Source organism: Mauremys reevesii, linkage group 1 (genome assembly GCF_016161935.1).
Source record: "Mauremys reevesii isolate NIE-2019 linkage group 1, ASM1616193v1, whole genome shotgun sequence".
In the NCBI taxonomy this organism is placed as follows: domain Eukaryota; kingdom Metazoa; phylum Chordata; order Testudines; family Geoemydidae; genus Mauremys; species Mauremys reevesii.
In genome coordinates this window covers 298,641,553-298,663,910 of record NC_052623.1, presented here as the reverse complement: position 1 = coordinate 298,663,910, position 22,358 = coordinate 298,641,553, and the positions used below count along the sequence as shown (strand labels likewise).

The window sequence follows — 22,358 nt, the reverse complement described above, 5'->3', positions numbered from 1 at the left end:
AAAAGTAAAGAGACAGTGAAATAGATGTGAATAAGATAGAGAATGTATGTGAATGAATGGTTAGGGAGTCACCAGCCTGAAGAATTCAGTGTCGGCTGAAGAAGGTGTCAAGTGGGATCAACCAGATGACCCCCGGAGGGCAAACTGGAATCCACCCACCACACCTCAAAGGAAGGAAAAACAAAACATCTAATAACATGGCGCCAGCCATCTGCGGATTGATTTAGCAACAGCAGAATGAAGCAACTCCTATGAACTAACATAGGGAAAAATCCCTATAAAACTGGACTCTAAAGAATAAGGACTTTGAGTCTATGGTTCTGCTGCCAGCCTCCAGGAGCATCAGATGCATCTGACACAGACTCGGCTCCATCCTCATGACCAAGATACCTGGCCAGTAACTTGGCATGAGCAACATCTAGGCTGGTAACTATAACATCTATACAGAACCTGAATGAATGATTGTGTGAATGAATGTGTGTGCGTGTGTGTATGTATGTATAAGGAATAAGTAATAATAGAAATAAGTAGAAAAACATTGTTTTTTGTTTTGTTATGGTATTTACAATAAATGTGGCATCTTTGCCTTATTCCTCTTAATAAGATCCTGCTGGTTTTTATTATATTGGTATAACACAGCTAGGAAAGGCAGAGTACTTCACCACCGTGGACTTAACAAAGGGATATTGGCAGATCCCCCTGACACCTGAGTCCAGGGAAAAGACAGCTTTCTCCACTCCCTTCGGGCTTTTCCAGTTCCAGACCATGCCCTTCAGTTTGCATGGGCCCCTGCCACATTTCAGCAACTAATGGACCGCATTCTCCACCCCTATAGACAGTATTCAGCTGCCTACCAAAAGGACATGGTGATTTATAGTCACGACTGGCAGAACCAGTCGTGACTACATGTGACCACAGTGCTATAGTCCCTCAAGGAGGCCGGCCTGATGGCAAACCCCGCTAAATGTCACCTCAAGAAGGATGAGACCATCTACCTTGGGTACACGTTGGGAAAGGGCAAAGTCCGACCCTTGATTAGCAAAGTCCAGGATCTCCAGCTGTGCCCTCCTCCTTCCTCAAAAAAGCAAGTACACTGGTTTCTAGGACTGGCTGGTTACTACCGCTGCTTTATCCCAGGGTTCTCATCCAATGTGGCCCTCCTTTCTGATCTCCTCAAGAATAAGAGTGCTGAAAGGATCCAGTGTACCAAAGATTGTGAGGAGGTTTTTCAAATTCTGAAAGCCCAGCTCTGTCAGGAACCCAGACTGTATAGCCCTGACTTTACCAAGGAGTTCTTGTTACAGACGGACACCTCGGACATCGGCCTAAGAGCTGTTCTATCCCAGGTAGTGGGAGGCAATGAACACCCCATCCTATACATTAGCAGAAAGCTGTTCTGAGGGAGAAGCCTTGTCGGTAAAATGGGCTATGGACTCACTCCATTATTATCTTCTGGGCACAAACTTCACCCTATCACTGACCATGTCCCTCTCTGCTGGCTGCAGGCCATGAAGAGAGCCTGGTTTAGTCAGGTGCTGACGGGCGAGGAGGCAGGAGCTCACTGTTTGCCTGCCTAAAGGGACAAAGCAGCAACCTGCCAGCCAATGCAGCCACTGGAGACAAGTAAGCCTTCCCGTTGCCCAGGGGAACTCGCAGATAAGCCCCAACTGCAGGGTAACTAAACTAGAGGGGCCACTCCCTAAACAAATGAAACTTTAGTAGGAAGTAGCCCAGGGAAAGAGCCCACTGAAGGCTCTATCACACACATAAAAATGCAGACAATTTTATACCTGAAAAGGAATTAAAAATTGAGTGAAGGAATAAAATTTACTTTATTAAATAGTTCAAGAGATGGTAAAAAAGGCACCCAGCCCAGAGATGTTATAAAATGAGACACATTTCTCTGTCATTATCACTGAAATGGTTTTCTTAGTGTTTGCAAATGGCAGGTATCATTCTGAGCGTGCAGGAATGCTGTATAGTAGATCATCAGTTCCTATAACTTTACCTAACTAATTATTAAAACTGATAGGATCAGAACCAAAAGCCATACCTTTATAACCTCTGAATAAGGAATACAGTAACAAGATTTCTCTCTGCAGGTATTAATAAAATCAGACAGTGTCTACCAAGGATATTTCCATTCTATAGAGTACTCTCTCTGTGTTTGTCTATCTAGAGAGAAAGTGTGTCCATATACACTTGACCTGTACTGGCTGTATGAGACCTGAATGGGTATGCTTACTGTGTATTTGAATTCCACTGGGATTAAGATGTGACTAATATTAGTGTAGAGATTGCCCTGCTCCACTGCAGAGTCCTTTGGTTAGCTGAAGGTATGTCTACACTCCATGAGCCACAGAGACACAGCTGCAGCAACACTGCTGTAGTGTAGACACTTGTTACAGCGACAGAAGGGGTTTCTCTGTTGCTGTAGTAAATCCACCCCTCTCGAGGGGCAGTAGCTAGGTAAATGGAAGAATTCTTATCAGGGTTTAGGTCAGCTTAACTATGTCTCTCAGGGGTGTGAATCTTTCACACCCTTGAACAATGTAGCTAAGTTGACCAAAGTTTTAGGTGTAGACCAGGCCTGAGTTCCTCAGTATAGTGGTGTTGGAATGAGACTGCACTGGACGTTACTAGCTGTGCTGGCTACATCTCTTTGATGACCACCCTGGGATGTCTGAAAAATTTGAACAACACTACATCCAGCTGGGGATATGGTAACCCAGGAGGTGACTGGTTGCTGGGTCCCCTTGGTCAGTGTCAGGGCCGGCTCTAACTTTTTTGCCACCCCAAGCCAAAAAAATAGCTCCACCCTGCCAAAACACCCCCCCCCAGTGCCGCGCCACCGAAACAGCCCCCCCGAGCGCCACCCTACCGAAACACCCCCCTCAGCGCCGCACTGCCGAAACACCCTCCCGAGCGCCAAGCTGTGCCGCCCCGCCAAAACACGCCCCCAGCACCGTGCTGCCAAAACACCCCCCCCAGTGCCGCGCCACCAAAACAGCCCCCCCGAGCGCCACCCTACCGAAACACCCCCCTCAGCGCCGCACTGCCGAAACACCCTCCCGAGCGCCAAGCTGTGCCGCCCCGCCAAAACACGCCCCCAGCACCGTGCTGCCAAAACACCACACCCCCAGCGCCGCGCCGCCGAAACAGAAACAACCCACCCCCCCCCGAGCACCGCCTGGCCGAAACAAAAACAACAACAACAAAAAACCTTGAGCGCCGCCCCGCTGAACCAAAAAAACCCCAAAAAACCCCAAGCGCCCCCTGCCATCCCAAGACTGGCTGCCCCTTACAAGGTTCCGCCCCAAGCACGTGCTTGGTCAGCTGGTGCCTGGAGCCGGCCCTGATCAGTATCATAGGAGGAGAGGAGGCAAGAAAAGAGTATACAATAGGCACAATCCTGGACTGAGATGCTTAATTTGGATCTCACTGCTTTCACCTGATATTGCCTTTCAGGCACACAGGTTGTTAGTTGCTGCTGATCATTCTTTGCTTTGTGCTCTGTATGTAAAGTTTGGTGGCTAATAAAGTAATTGCTGTCCCTGACTTAATTAAGGTGGAGTCTTCTGATTTGAGGGTGGCATATTTAAAAGCACTCAGCAGTGGCCTAAATTTGAGTCAAGAGTAACACTCCTGTTGACTTCACTGGGAACAGAGGTAGGCCAGTTTCAATAGGATTATTCAAGTGATTAAAGTTAAGCACATGCTTAAGTGCTTCACTGGACTGGGACCAGAGTATTCAGCACTAGAGCTGATTGGAAAATGGTTCCACTAAAGTTTTTCCATTGAAAAATGCAATTATGTCAAAATCAAGAGGCTTTGGAGAAAAACTAAAAGAAGTTTCAACAATGTCAGAACATCCCATTTCAACATAACCTTTCAATTTTGTTTTGAAACAATTTGTCATTTTGAATCTTTTAAATTCTGTTTTATTATGTATTATAGCATAAAATAAAAAAATTCAAAATCTAAACAAAATGTTTTGATTGATCTAAAACAGACATTTTTCAGAATTCTTTTGCGGAGAATTTTGAAATGTGTGGGTTCTTCCTGATTCAAAAAGAAGTCAAATTTCAAAATTCTTTGCAAAATGGAATTTCCATCCTTTGCCCAGTTCTACTCAAGACGTTGCATGATGGAGCCCCATTTACTCAGGACCTATCATATTGAGCCCTTAATCCTAATCAGAACCTCTGGGCACTACTGTAATGTAATTACATAGTAATTATGTACAGGATGTGTGGGACAAGTCACATGGACTAAATTATAGAATCTATGTGAACTAAATATGTTTTTAATTTTGTTGTGAATAGGGACATTAAATACAACAGTTATACTACATTTCTCTATGTAAAATACTGAACTATTCAGTGCCAGTGTGAAATGGGTTGGTGGTTTCGATCCCCTTCTTAGTGGACAAGCGTCCACATCTCAAAAATCAAAGTTGTGATTTACATTATCACCTATATTAATAGTCTCAGTAGAGGGACCAAGAACGGAATGAGAATGGAGATTAATTTATCTTCTATACTAGTGTTTCTCCATCTTTTTGATACCAGGGACTGGCTTGCTGCCTCCCTACACTTCAGGGGGATCTCAGGGACTGGCACTGGTCCACAGACCGGTTGTTCAGAAATACAGTTCTATACCATTTACGGTGACTCTTCCAAAACAAACTTGAGGCACAGTAGGTTGTGATATCTTGAATTTTGCAAGAACAGTGGCTGCAATCAAGGTCCTTTGGCTTTTGCAGCTAGCTGGAGTAAACCTGCAACGAGGCTCCCTAGTTGCTGTTCACTCTGGTGCCACCAACTGGAAATTCTGCAACTGCTTCAGGTAGACTCAGAAAAGGACATTTCTATTGAATGAAATATGAAAATGGATAATACAATCTGTAATACAATACCGTACACTTGTATGTAATTGTTTATTTTTCTTCTGCAGATCTTTCTATTGATGCCACATAACTGAATTGTGGGACATGTCAGGGGAAAATCAGAATTTTGGCAGCTGGGATGCTGACATTTGGAGCTTTTGGCACACAGGAAGGCATAGAAGACAGTTCAGGATTATAGAATAAGAACATTAGCTGGATGTTTCTACTGAAACAATTCAAAGAGAAATGGCCGACAGTGTTGATATTTAAATGGGTGTAACAAGCTTGAACTGTGTAGTATGGAGACAGAGTCTGCAGGAAGACCACCAGCTTATTCAAAAAGGTCTGGAGCAGACACAGAGTGATTGTCTCTATGGCAGTCAGAGTGGGCATGGTTTCCCCCTCCAGAGGCATTGGCCCTACTTGGCCTAATTGAAGGGTTTTTCAGCTGCTGGCTCCGGAGGGTCAAAGCAGGGGAAGGGGGTGGGGGCTATGGCTGTTAGCAGTGGTAATCCTGAGGGAAAGGCTGCAGGATAGCAGGCTCCCGGGGAGGCTGGCTGCAGTTTGGTGAAGTGAGCCAACAGTTGTAACAGTGGGTGAGCAGCCCCTTTTCTTTTGTTTTGATGCTGCTTCCAGGGCTTGTCCCGAGGTGCCAGACAGCTGTAGATAATAAAAGCTAATTTGTTCTTCATCCTGTAAGTGATCTCCTTACACCTGATTTCTCCAGCTCCGATCCCAGTCATCGAACCTGGAACTCCCCTTGGTCAACGTGCACCTTGCCACATTGCGTCCCTAAACTCACCCTGGGCAGAAGGGCGGTAACAGCACCATATTTAGGTTTCAGATTTAACAACCTATCAAGATAAATAGCACAGTTCACACCTCTTATAGAACTATCCTTCAGGCTCTCTTGCAACCTCAGGAATATAATGGTTTATACTCATTTCACATTTAGAGTAGGTGTTCTTTACAATCCTAAGGGTTATCAACCTAATTTTAAAATATTAAGAAATCTTAGATTCTGGAGCACAGTTCTGTGGCAGAGAGTGAATGCACTGCAAATTCCTCAGCTGCATAATTGTGGAATATACAGGGCCTTCTCCATTATACAGAGAACTTTTATTTTCAATACTGTTAGTGTAATGCTTTTCTAAAGGATTATGGACCTTAATCTGTACTAATCTTCAGTGCAATAGGCTATTTTTACACAAATATAGAAAACTTGTTTGTTTCAACTTTCTCAGAACTTGATTTTCAAATTTTCAGTTCATCAGACTGTATGAAAAGTAAATCCCAAATAAAGCAAGCAGAAACTATAATTCTATTCTTTAAATAGCTAAAATTAACTTAATAAGTACTACTTTGAATGTAATTTACTACAGCTAGGTTTACTTATATTTACAATCAGACTAGCAAATTTATCCATACTTTTTCAAACTTGAATGCAGGGATTTAACTACACAGTTCCTGGAGGAGTCATAAATTTAATTATTCATACTTGAAAATATAAGGGCAAGGATAAAACAATTCTTATGAGAGAATTTGAAGTTTGAATTTATGAAGCTTCCATAGTGCTGCAGGCTGTTTTGTAGTTAATATGGGAAACAATGTCATTTCCTCTGGGCTCATTTTGCTACTGCAGTGTTTAACAGCAGACTGCACATCCAACCTGGACTGTGGGACCACTGAGCCCTCCGTTCCACCAAGCTGGGGTATCCCTCTCACACTGTGATGCTGTGTCAAGACACAAACCTCTGGCAGGTACTGCACCTACACAGACATCCACAGGCAGGACACACCCAGCTGAGTTACATGAATGATCTCTCAGCCACTCATGAGGGTTAACTGGCCCATCAGTAGGGAGGCTCCAGCCAATTCCACCCAGCTGCAGCCCTACACCTCAGAATTGTACCATCTTGCACTGGTCAGAAGCCTGCCCAGTATACGTTTATTACCCAGTTCACCCCCTCCCTTGATGTGGAGAGGACACACACTATCCTTTGTAAACTGAGCTGAGATTTCCCAAGCACTTCAACCAAAACACACGGTTTTAGGTAAAATATAAAGCAGATTTATTAACTATGGAAAGATAGATTTTAAGTGATTATAAATAGCAAGCATGGAAATCAGAGTTGGTTACTTAAGAAACAAAAATAAATTCACAGTCTGAGTTCTACAAACTAAACAGGATTTGAATGAAGAAGTGTCTCACCCTGACAGATGGTACAAACAGGTCACAGATCCTCAATAAACAGGCTGGAACTGCCTTCCAGCCTGGTCCACCCTCCCCCAATTCAAAATCTTTATCCTCCAGATGTGTTTTCAGGTGTTGAGTTGTGGGGAGAGTGAGGTCAAGTGGTGATGTCACTTCCCCTCTTTTATAGTTTCTTCCAGCTTGATGGAAAGATTTATGTTTGTAATGTGATGGTCTGGCCCCACTGGTCTAGCAATCTTCATTGTCTACATGTTCTCTCTGAGAAGTCTCCAGTTTCTGGGATAGTGGATTCTTTCCTTGATGGTTGTTGATAGCCACTAATCTCTGTCTGGCTACTCCATTGTTGTACCTGAAAGGCTGGTTGTGGGTGATCCCAACTTCACAATATATTTCAGTAACACACACATAGCAAAATTTCATAACTTCACATACAATGATAGCATATACAATCAAAGAGGGCAGTAATGTTCAACAGATCAAGACTTTTTAAATGATACCTCACAAGGCATACTTTGTACAAAACATATCCTAATTATATGACAGTGGTGAATATGGGAGTTCCAGGGTGCCACTCTGAGGTACAGAGTGTCACAACATTAGACAGGAACATAAGAATTGTAATACTGTTTCAGAACCATGGTCCATTCAGTCCAGTGTCCTGTCTCTCACAGTGGCCAGAATTAGAAGTTCAGAGGAAAATGTAAGAACCTCAGAGTGGGGAGATGCGGGTTTATCTACCCCAGCTCCTATATTAGGTCTTGTCCTGCTATCTATCATTTAGAGATTTAGAGTTAGGCTTAAATCTGGAAGCATGTGTAATATCCCTTCCAAAAATTGTCATTAATTATAATGCTGGATATTCTTCAAATCCATATGAGTCCAGACTCTTTTTGAATCTTAAGTACTCGGTCTCAGTGACTTTTTTTGGCAATGACTTCCACAGTTCAATTGCACATTGTGTGGAAAAGTGTTTCCTTTTATGGGTTTTTAATTTCCCAGCTATATTTTAATTGAATATCTCTTGTTCTCTTCTCTAGCTCATTCATTGCATGTATGTTTATTGTGTCCCCTCTTAGTTGTCTCCCTTCTAAGGCAAACAGTTCCAATCTTTTCAATCTTTCTTCATATGAGAGTTTTTCCAAGTTTTTAATCATTCTTGTTGTCCTTTTCTGGATACCCTCTAGTTCTGTGATGTCCTTATTGAGATGGAGGTAACCAGTACTAAACATAGTATTCTAGATGAAGTCACTCTGTCAGTTTGTATCATGAGATTGTAATACTTTCAGTATTTTTCTCCATCCCATTCCTGTTCAATCTAATATCTTGTTTGCTTTTTTGATTGCAGCTGCATATTGAGCAGAGGTTTTCATTGAGCTATCTACAGTGATGTCAAGGTCTCTTGCTTGAATTAATATAGCTAACTTAGAACCCTGTATGTTGCACATGTAATTTAACTTTTTCACTCCAATGTTCATCACTGTGCATTTGTTAACAATGAACCAGTACCAACAGACTGTAACATAGCAAAGGTTTGGGCAATTGAAATATACTCTGCATTTAAATTAACTGGGGAGATGACTGTGACCTAATTTCAACATCATAGTGAGCAAATTTGATACATATTGCTCACTGGAAATAAAGGAAATATGTTGGGTAATTTGCTGCTGAATGTAGCAGCTCACAAAGGCATTTGATTATTATAATCACACACAAGATTAAAAGCTCAATACTGTAATTATGGGGTCATGCAAGCTTCTTTGATAACAAATCAAAGAGTCTCTGACTTGCACAGTGTCATGGGGCACATCTTTCTGTCTCCGCTGTCCGCTTGCAGCCCTTCTCACAGCCTCAGGAACCACAGCATCCTCTTCGTGGCTCAACCCTCTGGCTGTGTCACTATCCGTGTTCCCGCTCTTCCAGAGAAGGTTTAGCTCTTCAGTAGTCCTAGGCAATGCCTCTGTTGTGCCACTGACCCAAAGGCTAGATGGGGAACCCATACCCACCCTCTTCTCTGGATTCCAGCCCAGGCAGGGGTGAAAGTAACTTAAAGGACTTGCCGGTACTCCAGAGTCCTGTGAAGGGGGAGGGGCCTCAACCGGAAGAGGCGGGGCCTCGACCAGAAAGAGGCAGGGCCTTTAAATCCCAGGGCTTTTAAATCAGGATTTAAAGGGCTTGGGGATTCAGCTGAAGCTAGGGGCTGTTCCCTTTAAATCACCCCCAGAGCTACTAGCTGCAGAGGTGGCTGGGAGCCCTGGGGTTTGGGCAGGGGTGAAAGTAATTTACATTTCTTACCCATATGGTCTAATCGCAAGCAACCCACCTCTCCTACGATAGAGAAAATAAAGCTACTATTACTACTATCAGGACTGTCTGTAATAAAACTTTACTATTGGAATAAGCCTAAAAAAGTGAAAACTCACTGTCACATTTTTCTCCGTGTCTTCCCTCCTCCTCCAGCCAGGCTGCGGACACTAGGCTCCATGCTTTCTCCCTGCCTGGCACTGAGCAGCAGCTGCAGGGGCTTCCCTCTAGCTTGCAGCAGGGAACAGGGAGACTGGCTGAGGGAGAGAGAAGCCTGCATAAGAACAGTTTAAACTCAGCTGTTCCCTGTGCGGTTCAGTAACATTTCAAAGAGGATCTGCAAGCAGTTTGGACATCACAACCATGATCCTCTGCTGGGGAGGGAATGGGATATGTTTGAACTTGGAAATGGTTCCTGATTTTGATTGTGTTTTTTGTGTATAGGAGATCCCCTCATCCCGGGGGCAGAAAAGAACTGCCCCTGCCATGGTCACACACACCCTTCCCCCGCTTCCCCACAACAACAACAACTGGGAGTGAAATTAACAAGGATGCCAGAAATGGCTTCTAACCCTGGGGGCTGAACTGTGCAGGGAACAGCTGAGTTTAAACTGTTCTTATGCAGGCAGCAGCAGGAAGCTCAGCCAGTGTCCCTACTGCACGCTAGAGCCTAGAGGAGAACCCCTGCTGGGGTGGGGGAGGAATGCAGAGCCTTGTCTGCAGCCTGTCTGGAGGAGGGGGAGAGAGGAGATGAGAAACCAATGTGACTGTGAGTTTTCCCCTTCCACCTGCTTTTATTAGCTCTGGATTTAAGCTGTGCAGCCAAATGCTTGTATTTGTTGTGTATATTAGTATTGGAGAGAGATCCCCTCATCCCGGGAGGCAGACAAGGACTGCCCCTGCCATACTCAAACACACCCTCCCCACTCCCCCCAGCTACTGTGAGTGAAATTAACAAGAATGCCAGAATCCGCTCCTAACCCTGAGGGCTGAACCACTCAGGGAACAGCTGAGTTTAAACTATTCTTATGCAGGGGGCAGGCTTCTCCCCCACTCAACCAGTCTCCTTTTCTTACCGGTCCTCCGTACCTGCCCGTACCGGCTTACTTTCACCTCTGCCCAGGGACCCTCAGCTTAGCAGTCTGGGCCTTTTCTCTCTGGCCTCACTGCTCTATCCCTGGGCTGCTTCCTACTACAGGTTCCCCTTGTCTTCCTAGGCCTACCAGTTCCCAAAGCCTCCTTCCAGGGAATGCCTGCAAGCAGGGCCGGCACAACCCATTAGGTGACCTAGGCAGTCACCTAGGGCGCTAACATTTGGGGGGCAGCGACCATGGTGGCCAGATCTTTGGCCGCCGCAGTCGTCGGCGGTATTTTGAGGGCGGGCCCTTCCGCTGCCTCTGTCGAGGGTGCCATTTCGGGGGCGGGACCTTCTGCCGCCTAGGGCGCCAAAAAAGCTGGTGGCGCTCCTGCCTGCAGGGCAGGGCAGTGCAGTGCCCACTCCTTCCTTTTTCCTGGGAGTGTCTGCCTTTTCCAAGCAGCCCCTTCACCTTTCAGCTCCTGGGCTTTATAAGCCTGCTAAGCTGCTAAGCTATTCCTGCTAAGCTGAGCGTCCTTAATCAGCTGCCTATTGGGTTAATTGGCCCATCTAGCCAGGGCCAGCTCCAGGGGTTTAGCCGCCCCAAGCAGCAAAAAAAAAAAAAGCCACGATCACGATCTGCGGCAATTCAGCGGGAGGTCCTTCGCTCCGAGCGGAAGTGAGGGACCCGCCGCCGAATTGCCGCCGAATACGTGAAAGTGCCGCCCCTCTCTGGAGTTGCTGCCCCAAGCACCTGCTTGATAAGCTGGTGCCTGGAGCTGGCCCTGCATCTAGCCTGCATTCAACCCTGCAGGGTGACTGTGGGGTAGTCACCCCATCACACACAGCAATAAGGTTTGGGAATACTTTCAGTACTTAGAGTGAAAATTAAAACTTCAAAATATAATTAAAATCCCTTAAAGAAGTAATAGAAAGAGTGCATCATAGTATTTTACAAAGGTGCTGCAAGAGTGTAGCCAATGCTTCAAAAACCAATTGTAGGGACTCTGCCATAGGAGCAGAAAAGTTGAGTTCAGGCTGCACGCTCAGCAGCGAGAAAGGTGGAAAAGAATGGACAGGGAAAAGATTGCAGCTGCTATGTCAGGAAACAATACTTAACTATGGTAAAGGGTATGCTAACGGCAAAGGAAAAAAAATCACTTTGGACCATATGTTCCGCTCTGGCATAAAACTGCATGGAGGAGAACAAAATAATCCAAAAATCATGTGGCTTTTGAAGTGCAGCTGCTGGGCTGCATTCTCCTCCCCACTTTCCTGTGGAAGCAGTGGGGATGCAGAACAGCCCGGGTGCAGGGCCATGAACATGAGTAGAGGCCAGGGATTCATGCAATTAAATCCAGGGTTTCCTATGAATCCAGGCCAGACACATGGGATGAAATCCTAACCGCACTGAAATCAGTGGCAAAACTCCCATTGACTTCCGAGGGGGGCAGGATTCCCTCCATGGAGTTTCTCATTGTGCATCTTCCAGGCTTCCCATCTCTCAAAATGACAGCACAGATAGCTATTAGAATGCTGTCATTGTCTTCTAGGCCATAGATTGTGTTTTGTAATTCCTCCAGTGGAAGTCAGAAAATGTGGAAGAGCAATTATTGCTGCTTCCAGCAAGTCTGATTAATTTCTGGTTTTACATAGCCATTAGCCTGTCTGAGGGGTGGCATGCTGAGTAGTGACTGGCTGTCGGCTCCTCCCTTCCCATTCTTGGCTAATCCTCCTTTTCCCACACAATTTAATGGTCACATTTTTCCAGTCTTTCTGCTTGATGTGAGTCTCCTTTAGCTATTTCTCTGGGTTTTCTACTCTATATAGGAAAGATGTCTTTTAGGAGACACATCTGAGGTACATTTTATAGACAATGCTGATGACACATAGGTGATGTTATATGGGAAGCAGATAAAGCAGCATATATAAGAGAAGCCACACAAAACAGATCAATCAGAAACAAAAGGACTATACCACTAGAAAGGGACCCACAAGCCTCCCAAAATGAGACACCTGGAGCAGGAGACATATGGGCTCAGTTGAAAGGGACCAGGCAGACAGAGTAGATATGGTGCTCTCCCTGTGGGAGAGAAGTCTGTCTATAGCCAGGAACTGGGGAAGGACTGGCACCTAGCAGATCTCCTGGAGGAATGGGAGTGTTTGTTGTTTCATACTTGATGTGGACTCTTAGGCCTCAGAAGGGGTAGAACTGTAAGTGACCTAGCTGGAGGGTTAAGTCTTTGCCATCCAGAAGTGGAGGCTGGGCAGAGCAGCAGAAGGGCACTTGGAGAAAACTGGGTGTGAGTGGCTGCTGCACCACACAGTGCTGCAAGGTGGCACTCTAGTAAGGACATGCTATAGCAACCATGCTGTAACAGGCACAAGAGTCATAGTACAGCTGGATAGAGAAGCAAAAGTGAACACATTGGGGGAATCAGGAAGAACGAAACTATGCCAAACTTCACAAAGAAATAACGAAACCTACAATCCCAGCCATCTGAGTGCTATGCTTCCAGCTACAAGTGATTTCCTGCTATAGAAAATCCAATTTTTCTGATCACTTGTCCTGCTGTTGGGTGTCATCTTTTGTTTTCTGCCTCCAGCTTATCTTGTGTGTGCTAAACTTCAATTCCCCATAAGAGGGAATTAAATGTTTTCATTGTACAACCTTCAGCTGCCCTAGCACCTTTTACTAAGGAGCAGTGATTACTGTCAAGGCCACCAGTATGGGTTTGTCCTGCACTTGGAGGTGGATGCAGAGAATTAGAGCAGGTGCAGACAGAGGGAGAAGGAACTGACTCATACAGGGCACATGTGGAGAATCAGGGTTGAAGGAAAAGATGTCAAGCATGCAGGGTTACTAGGATGAGGTGGAAAGTGAGTAGTACATTCAGGGATCATGGGGGATCTGAGCAGCAGAAGTCAGTGAGGTGCATAGCATTGTGTACTATACATTATAGAATGTATAGTATTACTATTGTTACATGTTCACTGAATGGTACATCTTAGAATTATGTCAGTAAAACTGAAAATCCTGGGAAGATTAATTTGCAATCAGTCAACAGGGCTGCAGAATCACCACAGAATTCAGTACAGGTTTGCTATAGAAATCAGGCACTTTACTGAAAAATTTAGGGTTAGAGTACTGCCTATAACAGGCAGCTGATTGAAATGCAAAGACTACATTGCTTAAAAAGGGATTAACATTAACTCTTTGTAATACTATCACTTGGAGAAGGACTCTTTGTTAAGAAACCAAACCAAACAAACAAACAACAACAGAGAAGTGCCAGACAGAGCGCATACAAGAGCTCTCCGCTTTGCAATCAAATTAAACCACAGAGGCAGCAGAATGAGAACTGCAATTTCTTGGCACTTCTGGTCATATTTTAATGTTGTCTTTTGGGGCAGGTAATACTGCATAAACCATGCTGTTTAAGTTAACAACATGCTATCTGTAAAGTGAATACTGGTGGCCTTGACAGTAATTACAGAAAGAATTAAACAGTGTGGTTAAACAAAGTGTAATAAACCCAGTAAGAAGCTCATAGACTAGTGGATTCAGTGGAGGGAAGTGATGGGATATTCAGAATATGTATGGACCCCCAGAGATTCATCCATTAAAAAAATATAATACCAGATCACTACCAGATGCCAAGAGGGGAAGAAACAATATGAGATGGCAGCAGAGTTGATGTATCACATGGAAGTTATAGCTAGCTAATGAAAGTGCTCAAATGTATACATTTGACACATCTTTGGCACTGTTTGTTTGGGATGTGTTCCTCTCCAGAAAATTCCACCAAGCAACTGCAAATAAATTTAGAGGGGTCCAAATTTCCACTGCTGATGTGGTGATCTGAGACAATACCTTCCATTAACATGGCACCAGCCCTGGAAATGGGAGTCAACAGGAAGAAATGCTGATTTGCTGCATAGTAAACAACTTTGTAGGGAGAGAAGACAAAGGTAATGGGTGCTAGAGCCTGGCTTAAGTAAAATGCAGCTAGTACAGGAAGTGCTCAAAGCCAGTGGATTAGAGCCAAAGAGTCAATGAAATATTATAGGGACAAGTTAGTACCTAGTCTGGCAGCTACAAGAGTTCCTGTTGGGGCATTAACACAAAATAATCGAGTGGTCATGGGTTCTGCCTCATGAGGCATGGAAGCCACAGGAGCACAGGGGTTAAAGAACAAGTGGGTGCAGCATATGTGGTCCTTTAAAAAGCTAGAATAGCTACAGATTAATCTAAAAATGGATTAAAGGAGCACAAACCTGGGGCTAGAAAGGGGTGGGCCACCCTATGCACCTCTTTGTGGCCAGCTGTAGCACTGCAGGGGAGCTCCACCTTGCTTTTCCTCAACTGGGTGTGAAAAATCCACTTGCACAGATCAGAGCAATGAGAAGCACAATAAGCTAATCAATAGAAGTATATCTTCTTTAATGGCACCCTGGGGAAGGAACATGTGGAGTAACAGTTCTAAGGCCCTTTACCTCAGGACCTGGGTTCAGCGCTCCCAAACTCAAAGTCTCTGTGGATGATCAGGCTAGCCTCGTATTGCTGGAGAGAGATCACCACCCTTATCAGGATGGCTGGCTTCAGTCTCCTCTCTCATACTCAGCTGCCTCTTCCTGTTTGAATAGTTCAGTCTTAGGGCAGAGTAGGGAGACTCTTTGATTATCTCCAGACTGTTCAGATTATGACTTCCTGGCTGAACCTTGAAGGGGCGGTAAACTCCGTCACAGGTGCACAGAGGAAGGGCATTGATAAAGATATGTTCAAAATCAAGACATGTTTTGGTCTAGTTTAGTGTTTGTGCTTTTTATTGTATTGTATCTTTGTTTTATTGATATTGCTCAACATTATCAGTGCCACAGCAGAGGCTTGAAGTCACTTTAGAAATAAATTTGGTAAAAAATGATTAACATCTGTCATGTGTTTTGTCTGTAATTTAGTGTTTTATTTTGGGGTTGGTTTGGTTTGGTTGTTTTTTAATGTACATGAGCCCACAGGTTTGTGTTAGAGATGGCAAAGCGGAAGAAGTGCACCTTGCGTCTGGAGTGGAAGGTGGTAAAGTCTGTGATGGTCCTAAATTTCTGTGGTACTTTGTTCCACAGTCTCTGACTGGCTGGCAAGAAAGGGTTCTGGCTGTCTTTATAGTAGACAGTTCCATTGTGCCTGAGGAGCGGAGTTATCGCCCATGGTCTTCATCAGAGAGCTTTAGTTGATCTTTTAGAGAGGCTCAGACCATTGAGCATCTTCAAGATAAGGACCAAGACTTTGAATTTAACTGGCTTGTCTACCTGGAGACAAAGGATATGCCCACCCAGCATAGTAAGCCTGGATCTGTGTGACATGCACCTGTGCAGACCTGTTGTCTCCAAGCTTCCACTTCAGTGTCCACACTCCATTGGAAACCTGGGCCTTACAACTGCACTATACAGACCTAAGCTAGAACTTCAGCCTCTATCTGCATATACCATCATTTCCCAGTGTTCCCAGTGCCCTTGCCTGCTGTTGCCACTCTAGGGCTTGGTTCATAGTGGGCTGTGGAAGAATTTGTCTGTCTGCCCTGTGTGAGTTGACCAGAAGTGTTGAGGGGCTTTAGTCTGCAATACATCCAATTGAGCCATTTTGTGTCTTCACACTGCCAGCAGCTGGAGCCATCAACATGGCTCCCAACCGCTGGAAGAACTTCTCCACTTCAGAGTCTTATTTCAGGAAACAGACATTTCAGCAGCAGTTTTTGAACTGCCAAAGGCATCTCTCAGAAGAGGGTTCTGACATTTCAGTGCAACCCAGCTGATGCCACTCATATCTGTTACCTTAGCCACAGATTCCCCATATGTAGACTGGCATTTCTGGAGCAGGGGCACAAGCATACAGTGGTGGGATCACATTGTCATGCGGACCTGGCATGACCGACAGTGGGTTCAGAACTTTTGCACGGAGAAGCAGACATTCTTGGAGGTTTGCGATCAGCTTGACCCAACCCTCCAGTGCCCCGACACCTCATGTGTCATTAGAAGTGAGTCACTATAGCCATCTAGAAGCTGGCTACCCTAGACTGCTACAGGTCCATGATTTGGAGTTGGCAAATCAACTGTGGGGGTTGTAATGGCAAGTTTATGACTGTAAAGTACACAAAGATGGTGGGCATTACATTGCTGGCTTCGAGAGATGAGCTTTCCAAACTTTGCTGGGGCTGTTGATGCAACTCATCTGCCTATAGTTTGCCCTCTACAAAGAGCACATGAGTACATAAACTTGAAAGGGTATTACTCCACCATTATACAGGCCCTAGTTGACCCAAGGGCAGATTCATGGACACTAATATGGGCTGCACTGGCAGCATGCATGATGTCAGGGAGTTCCGCAGATTGAGACTTTATCTTCATGGAGAAGCTGGGACATTATTTCACTGAATTATGTTGTTATAAATGTTATATATAATATATATACTGTTCCCACTGTTATTTCAGGGAACCCTGTTTACCCCATGTTGCCATGGCTTATGAAACCATATTCTGATTTCAGAGCACCTGGCAAAAGAAGGTTCAACTGCACATTCAGTAGCTGTAGGATGGTGGTGGAATGTGCATTTGGCAGATTGAAATCCTGTTGGCACTGCCTGAAAAACCGTGTGGATGCCAATGTTGTCAATGCAGTCCACATTATTGTGGCCTGCTATGTTCTGGACAATGTCTGTGAGGAGAAGGGGGAACCATTTTGCCAGGTGTGGACTCAAGACAGTGCTGGATTTCTGAACCAGTACACTCAGGCAGACAGTGCACCTCTCATAATTAGTGCTGGATCTACATTCTCAATGGAAATCAGGGCTGCTTTGTGCACCCACCAAATGGGTTTGCACACTCCCATGCATGAGGGGATATGAAATGGTATTCAAAGTTGTGCTGTGTATAAGGTCACTATAGGATTTTTTTTTAATGTGTTGGTGTTACGAATTTTGTAAACACTTCCCTGAAATGTACGGCGATGTCATGCTATTATAAATATTGGTCATGTACGGCAACTCACAGCTTATGGATTACTGCAATGACCGTTTGTAATTTTTATTATGAAGTTTATTGAGAACTGGCATGTGATAAAAATGGCACAAACTTTCATAAATTTTAGCATTGAATACAATAAAACTTGCTATTATAGCCTTGGCGCAAATTCAACACTTTATTTTACACATGTATTTCCATGTAAGAACCAGAAAGGCAGACCAGCTGCCATCAAAACATACAACACAATCACCAAAATCAGTGCCAAAACAGTGAAAGGTATATTTTGCCAAATGACATGGTAGGATCACTTTCTCATGCAGACCTGGCATGACCGACAGGGGTTTCTGGATGACCCCAGCCCCTCTGTTCTCTTTGGCCTTTCAGGTGTATTTTACATGTGTGGGCCCTGACTACACCGGAGGGAATGAATGCACATTGTACACTTGTCTAGTCCATGTGCTGCTCTTCATTGCCTATGACATGGTCCAGCCAGTCTCTGAGTTGTACAAAGGCTGCATAGTCTGCAGGGCACAATAGAGTGGAGAGGACTAGGGTGTAGGGCTGCAGCAGGAGCTGAAGGTGGCAGTGGAGTCTGCAGTCTGGTAGTCATGAGCTCTGAGCTCTGTCTTCCTTCACGCTCTCTGCCAATCTCTCCTTATGCTGTGCAGCCTCTCTAGCTTGCTCTTTCCACCCTTCTTGCATCTTTACCTTCTAATACTCAATCTGGTCCTTTTGGAATTCTATCTGCTGATTTGTTTTATTTAGAATCTTCCACCAACTCATCTCAGATTCTCTTTCTCCTTACCTGCAGTCAGTAGGTCTGCTTCTCCAGGCTTTGCTGCTGCGTGTTTCCCTTGCTGAGGTGGAAGGGCCTTGAAAGGAAATGAAAGAGCATTTGACCATGTTTGACCATGATAAAAAAATTACATTTTCCATGCTATCAAAGGGGCTGTTTTAACTCAAAGCCAAAATATGATACTTAATCAATGGGCTTTATTATATTCACACAAAAACACTGGTCACTTCAGATGTCCTTTATAGCAGTGCTAAAAGCCATCGTGCATCCAGGGGCACCATTTCAGATTGGGGTGGGGGGAGGGGACCTTTAACTGTGATTCCAGGGGCTACTTAAGGACTTGAAAGCTCTAGTTTTTTGGCAGATAACTTAGCAATCAGCTGACAGGACTACTGTGTCTAATTCCTATATAAAAGAAAGAAAAGTAAGTAAATATTAGACCCACTCAGCTCTAATACTAACATGTTCTGACATCTTGTGGCAAGTCACTTAAGGGACACTGGTAAAGTATAAAATTTTAATGTATATTCTTACTTTGTTACTAATTCTGTGGAGAGAGAGACCCCATCAGGACTTCTGGCTTCTTTCTCAGCACTAGGAGGGAAGTGGGGGCTAGTGGGTTACAGCAGGGAGCAGATACATCTAAGGTTCTATATAAGAACATCAGAATGGCCATACTGAGTAAGACCAATGGTCCTTCTAGCCCAGTATCTTGTCTTCCAATAGTGGCCAATGCCAGGTGCTTCATAGAATATCACAGGGTTGGAAGGGACCTCAGGAGGTTATCTAGTCCAACCCTCTACTCAAAGAGGGAACTGATCCCCAGACAGATTTTTGCTGCAGATTCCTAAATGGCCCCCTTAAGGATTGAACTCACAACTCTGGTTTTAACAGGCCAATGCTCAAACCACTGAGCTATCCTGCCTCCCTTTTGTGGGAATGAACAAAACAGGCAATCATCAAGTGATTCATCCTGTCACCCATTCCCTGCTTCTGGCAAACAGAGGCTAGGGATATGCAGAACATGGTGTTGCATCCCTGTCCATCCTGGCTAATAACCATTGATGGGCCTATCCTCCATGAACTTATCTAGTTCTTTTTTTGAACCCTGTAATAGTTTTGGCCTTCACAACATCCCCTGGCAAAGAGTTCCACAGATTGACTATGAAGAAATACTTTCTTATGTTTGTTTTGAATCTGATACCTAATAATTTCATTGGGTGACCCCTAGTTCTTGTGTTATGTGAGGTAGTAAATAAAATTTCCTTATTCTATTTTTCCACACCATTCATGATTTTATAGACTTCTATCAGATCCCGCCTTAGTCATCTCTTTTCCAAGCTGAAAAGACCCAGTCTTTTTAATCTCTCCTCATACGGAAGCTGTTCCATACCCCTAATCATTGGTGTCAAACATCTCTGATCCAATATATCTTTTTTGAGATGGAGTGACCAGATCTGCAAGCAGTATTTGATATGTGGGTGTACCATGGATTTATATAGAGTCAATATGATATTTTCTGTCTTATTATCTATCCCTTTCCTAATGATTTCCAGTATTTTGTTAGCTTTTTTGATTGCCGCTGCACATTGAGTAGATGTTTTCAGAGAACTATCCACAATGACTCCAAGATCTCTTTCTTGACGGGGAACAGCTAATTTAGACCCCATCATTTTGTACATATAGTTGGGATTATATTTTGCCATGTGCATTACTTTGCATTTATCAACAGTGAATTTCATCTGCCATTTTGTTGCCCAGTCACCCAGTTTTGTGAGAACCTATTGTAACTCTTCACAGCCTGCTTTGGACTTAACTATCTTGAGTAATTTTGTATCATCTGCAAATTTTGCCACCTCACTGTTTACCCCTTTTTCCAGATCATTTATGAATATGTTAAATAGTATTGCTCCAAGTACAGACATCATGGACATCACTATTTACCTCTCTCCATTCTGAAAACTGACCATTTAGTCCTAGCCTTTGTTTCTTATCTTTTAACTGAAGTGCCTGGAAATGCTTTCAGGCTCATCTAACAATCCTTAATTTAATTTAATGACAAGCCTTTTGTTACCTTAATCACTCTGTCTTTGTTTATAAACAAACTCCCTGCCCCAAGGACTGAAGCGGGGAGCAGCACAGAACTCATCACATATCACACTCAAACTGGTACTAGGGCATGTGCTGTGAGCAGACCTCCTGTAGGAAATCCCAGGGGTGGGGGCAAGTGCCCCCTGCAAATGGTGCCCCTGCATACATCATGGTAAGATAAAGATACAAAATTCAATTGTTACGATTTCTCGATCCCCTTCATTTTTTCCAGGAGGCAGGGAATACTCATGAGGGGTCTATTCACTAGCTATGTTTTTTCAGTCTGTTCAGGATAAACGCTGGAGAATAATGATATTCAGGAGGTCCAAGAGTGAAGCATGAACTTCTATTCCAGGTCAGTAGGAGGATGATCATCCGTCTAGGCTAAGTTTCAGAGTAGCAGCTGTGTTAGTCTGTATCCACAAAAAGAACAGGAGTAGGCTAAGGAGATATTTAGGAGTCTAGCAACCAACTAGCACATAACAGAATGGAGGGGGCTTGTGAGTTATGGAGGTAGCCCTAATAAGTATGCTCTGCATTGGAACATAACCGACCATGTGGAATAACTATTCTGTTAAATTCTCTTTCATCACCAGCCAGCAAGGGGTGAAAATTCATGGTAAAAATTAGGAAGATGCTGATATAGCATGGAGATGCAGTATAGCCTCCTTCCAAGCATGTTGCCCATCCACAGACCCAAATGACTGCCAGCCATGGGGACTCATAACACCGATAGCCATCCTCACTATAATTTGGACTCATATTTAAACCAGCTATGGACCAAATACATAGTCTGGTTTGATTTGTACTCAGAACAGCAAGGTTTCTCTGGGACTCACTTTACAAGTGGTCCAGGATGGTGCAAGCATAGTTGATTTTTTATTAGATTGATTATTAGATGTGAGGCTGTTAATTGTGGAGACCCAACCCATCCTTGTAACAGTCAGTGAGTCACTAGTATAAATTTCGTGTTATTTATGCTTGTTTAACTTTTTTTCTCATCTGTGGTGTCCATTTTGAATCCTACATGGCATTAGGGAAGTACAATAAGGGGATAGCGTGGGTCTCCATAGAGCAGGGGGGGACACAACAGGGCTCAGGACAGAGGGACCTTGCAGGCAGCAGCTGCTGTCTCAACTTCCTGATCTAAAAAGGCAGTGTACTTAGAGTGTGGTCAGCGTACTTAAAGGGGCAATGCGCATCTCTCTCACACACACAGGGTGTGTGTCTCTGTCTCTGTCTGCCATGCTGTCTCCCCTCACTCCATTTGTGCTGCCTTGTAGAGTGTGAGGCTACATTAGCAGCGTGTTAACCCTTCAGGGCTCAGCTAAGTGCTAGTTCATCATTTAGCAGTAAGGCATTCCCTGGGAAATATCCCACCCTCTTCCACCCTCTGACTCCACCACCTCAACCACGCTATGTACAATATTAAATTGTTTGTTTAAAACTTATACTGTGTATAACCCCCGCATTTACATTAATTCTTATGGGGAAATTGGATTCGCTTAACATCGTTCCACTTAAAGTCACATTGTTCAGGAACATAACTACAATGTTAAGCAAGCAGTTACTGTATGTGGAAGTTACAGTAACCATAAAAAACAAGTTGCTTACCACAATGAACATTATACCAAGTGCAAGATATCCAGACAAAAAAAAGAGACTTTGAAAACTCCATTCTTTCTCCCTCCCTCTTTCAGCTCCTGTCCCACCTCGCATCCCATCCCAGCTCATCTCATCTCATCCTCCCTGACCCCAAGAAGCAAACGAGAGACTTTCTTCCAGAAGGCTGGCTAGCCTTGTTCTTGTTCAAATAACTTTGTTTTTCACATCTGAGTTCTGAAAATCAGCATATCATCATGACATCCTGTCCTCAGCCTGTCAGTGGGGTTACCTAATTGCTAGCATCATGGAGACACATATGATCCTATTTTGCCCCCTGCTCCTCCTCTCCCCCTGAAACTCCGCCCCCTGG

At 44.2% G+C, this 22,358-nt stretch overlaps 1 long non-coding RNA gene across 1 annotated transcript in view; it reads left to right on the top strand.

The window, feature by feature from the left end:
• LOC120396049 overlaps positions 1 to 22,156 on the top strand; it is a 55,032-nt gene extending 32,876 nt beyond the window's left edge. The window contains exons 5-6 of the long non-coding RNA XR_005592944.1: positions 20,666 to 20,738; positions 22,084 to 22,156. This is a non-coding gene — a long non-coding RNA (uncharacterized LOC120396049). The remainder of the gene's footprint in view (positions 1 to 20,665; positions 20,739 to 22,083) is intronic.
• The last annotated feature ends 202 nt before the right edge of the window (positions 22,157 to 22,358 follow it).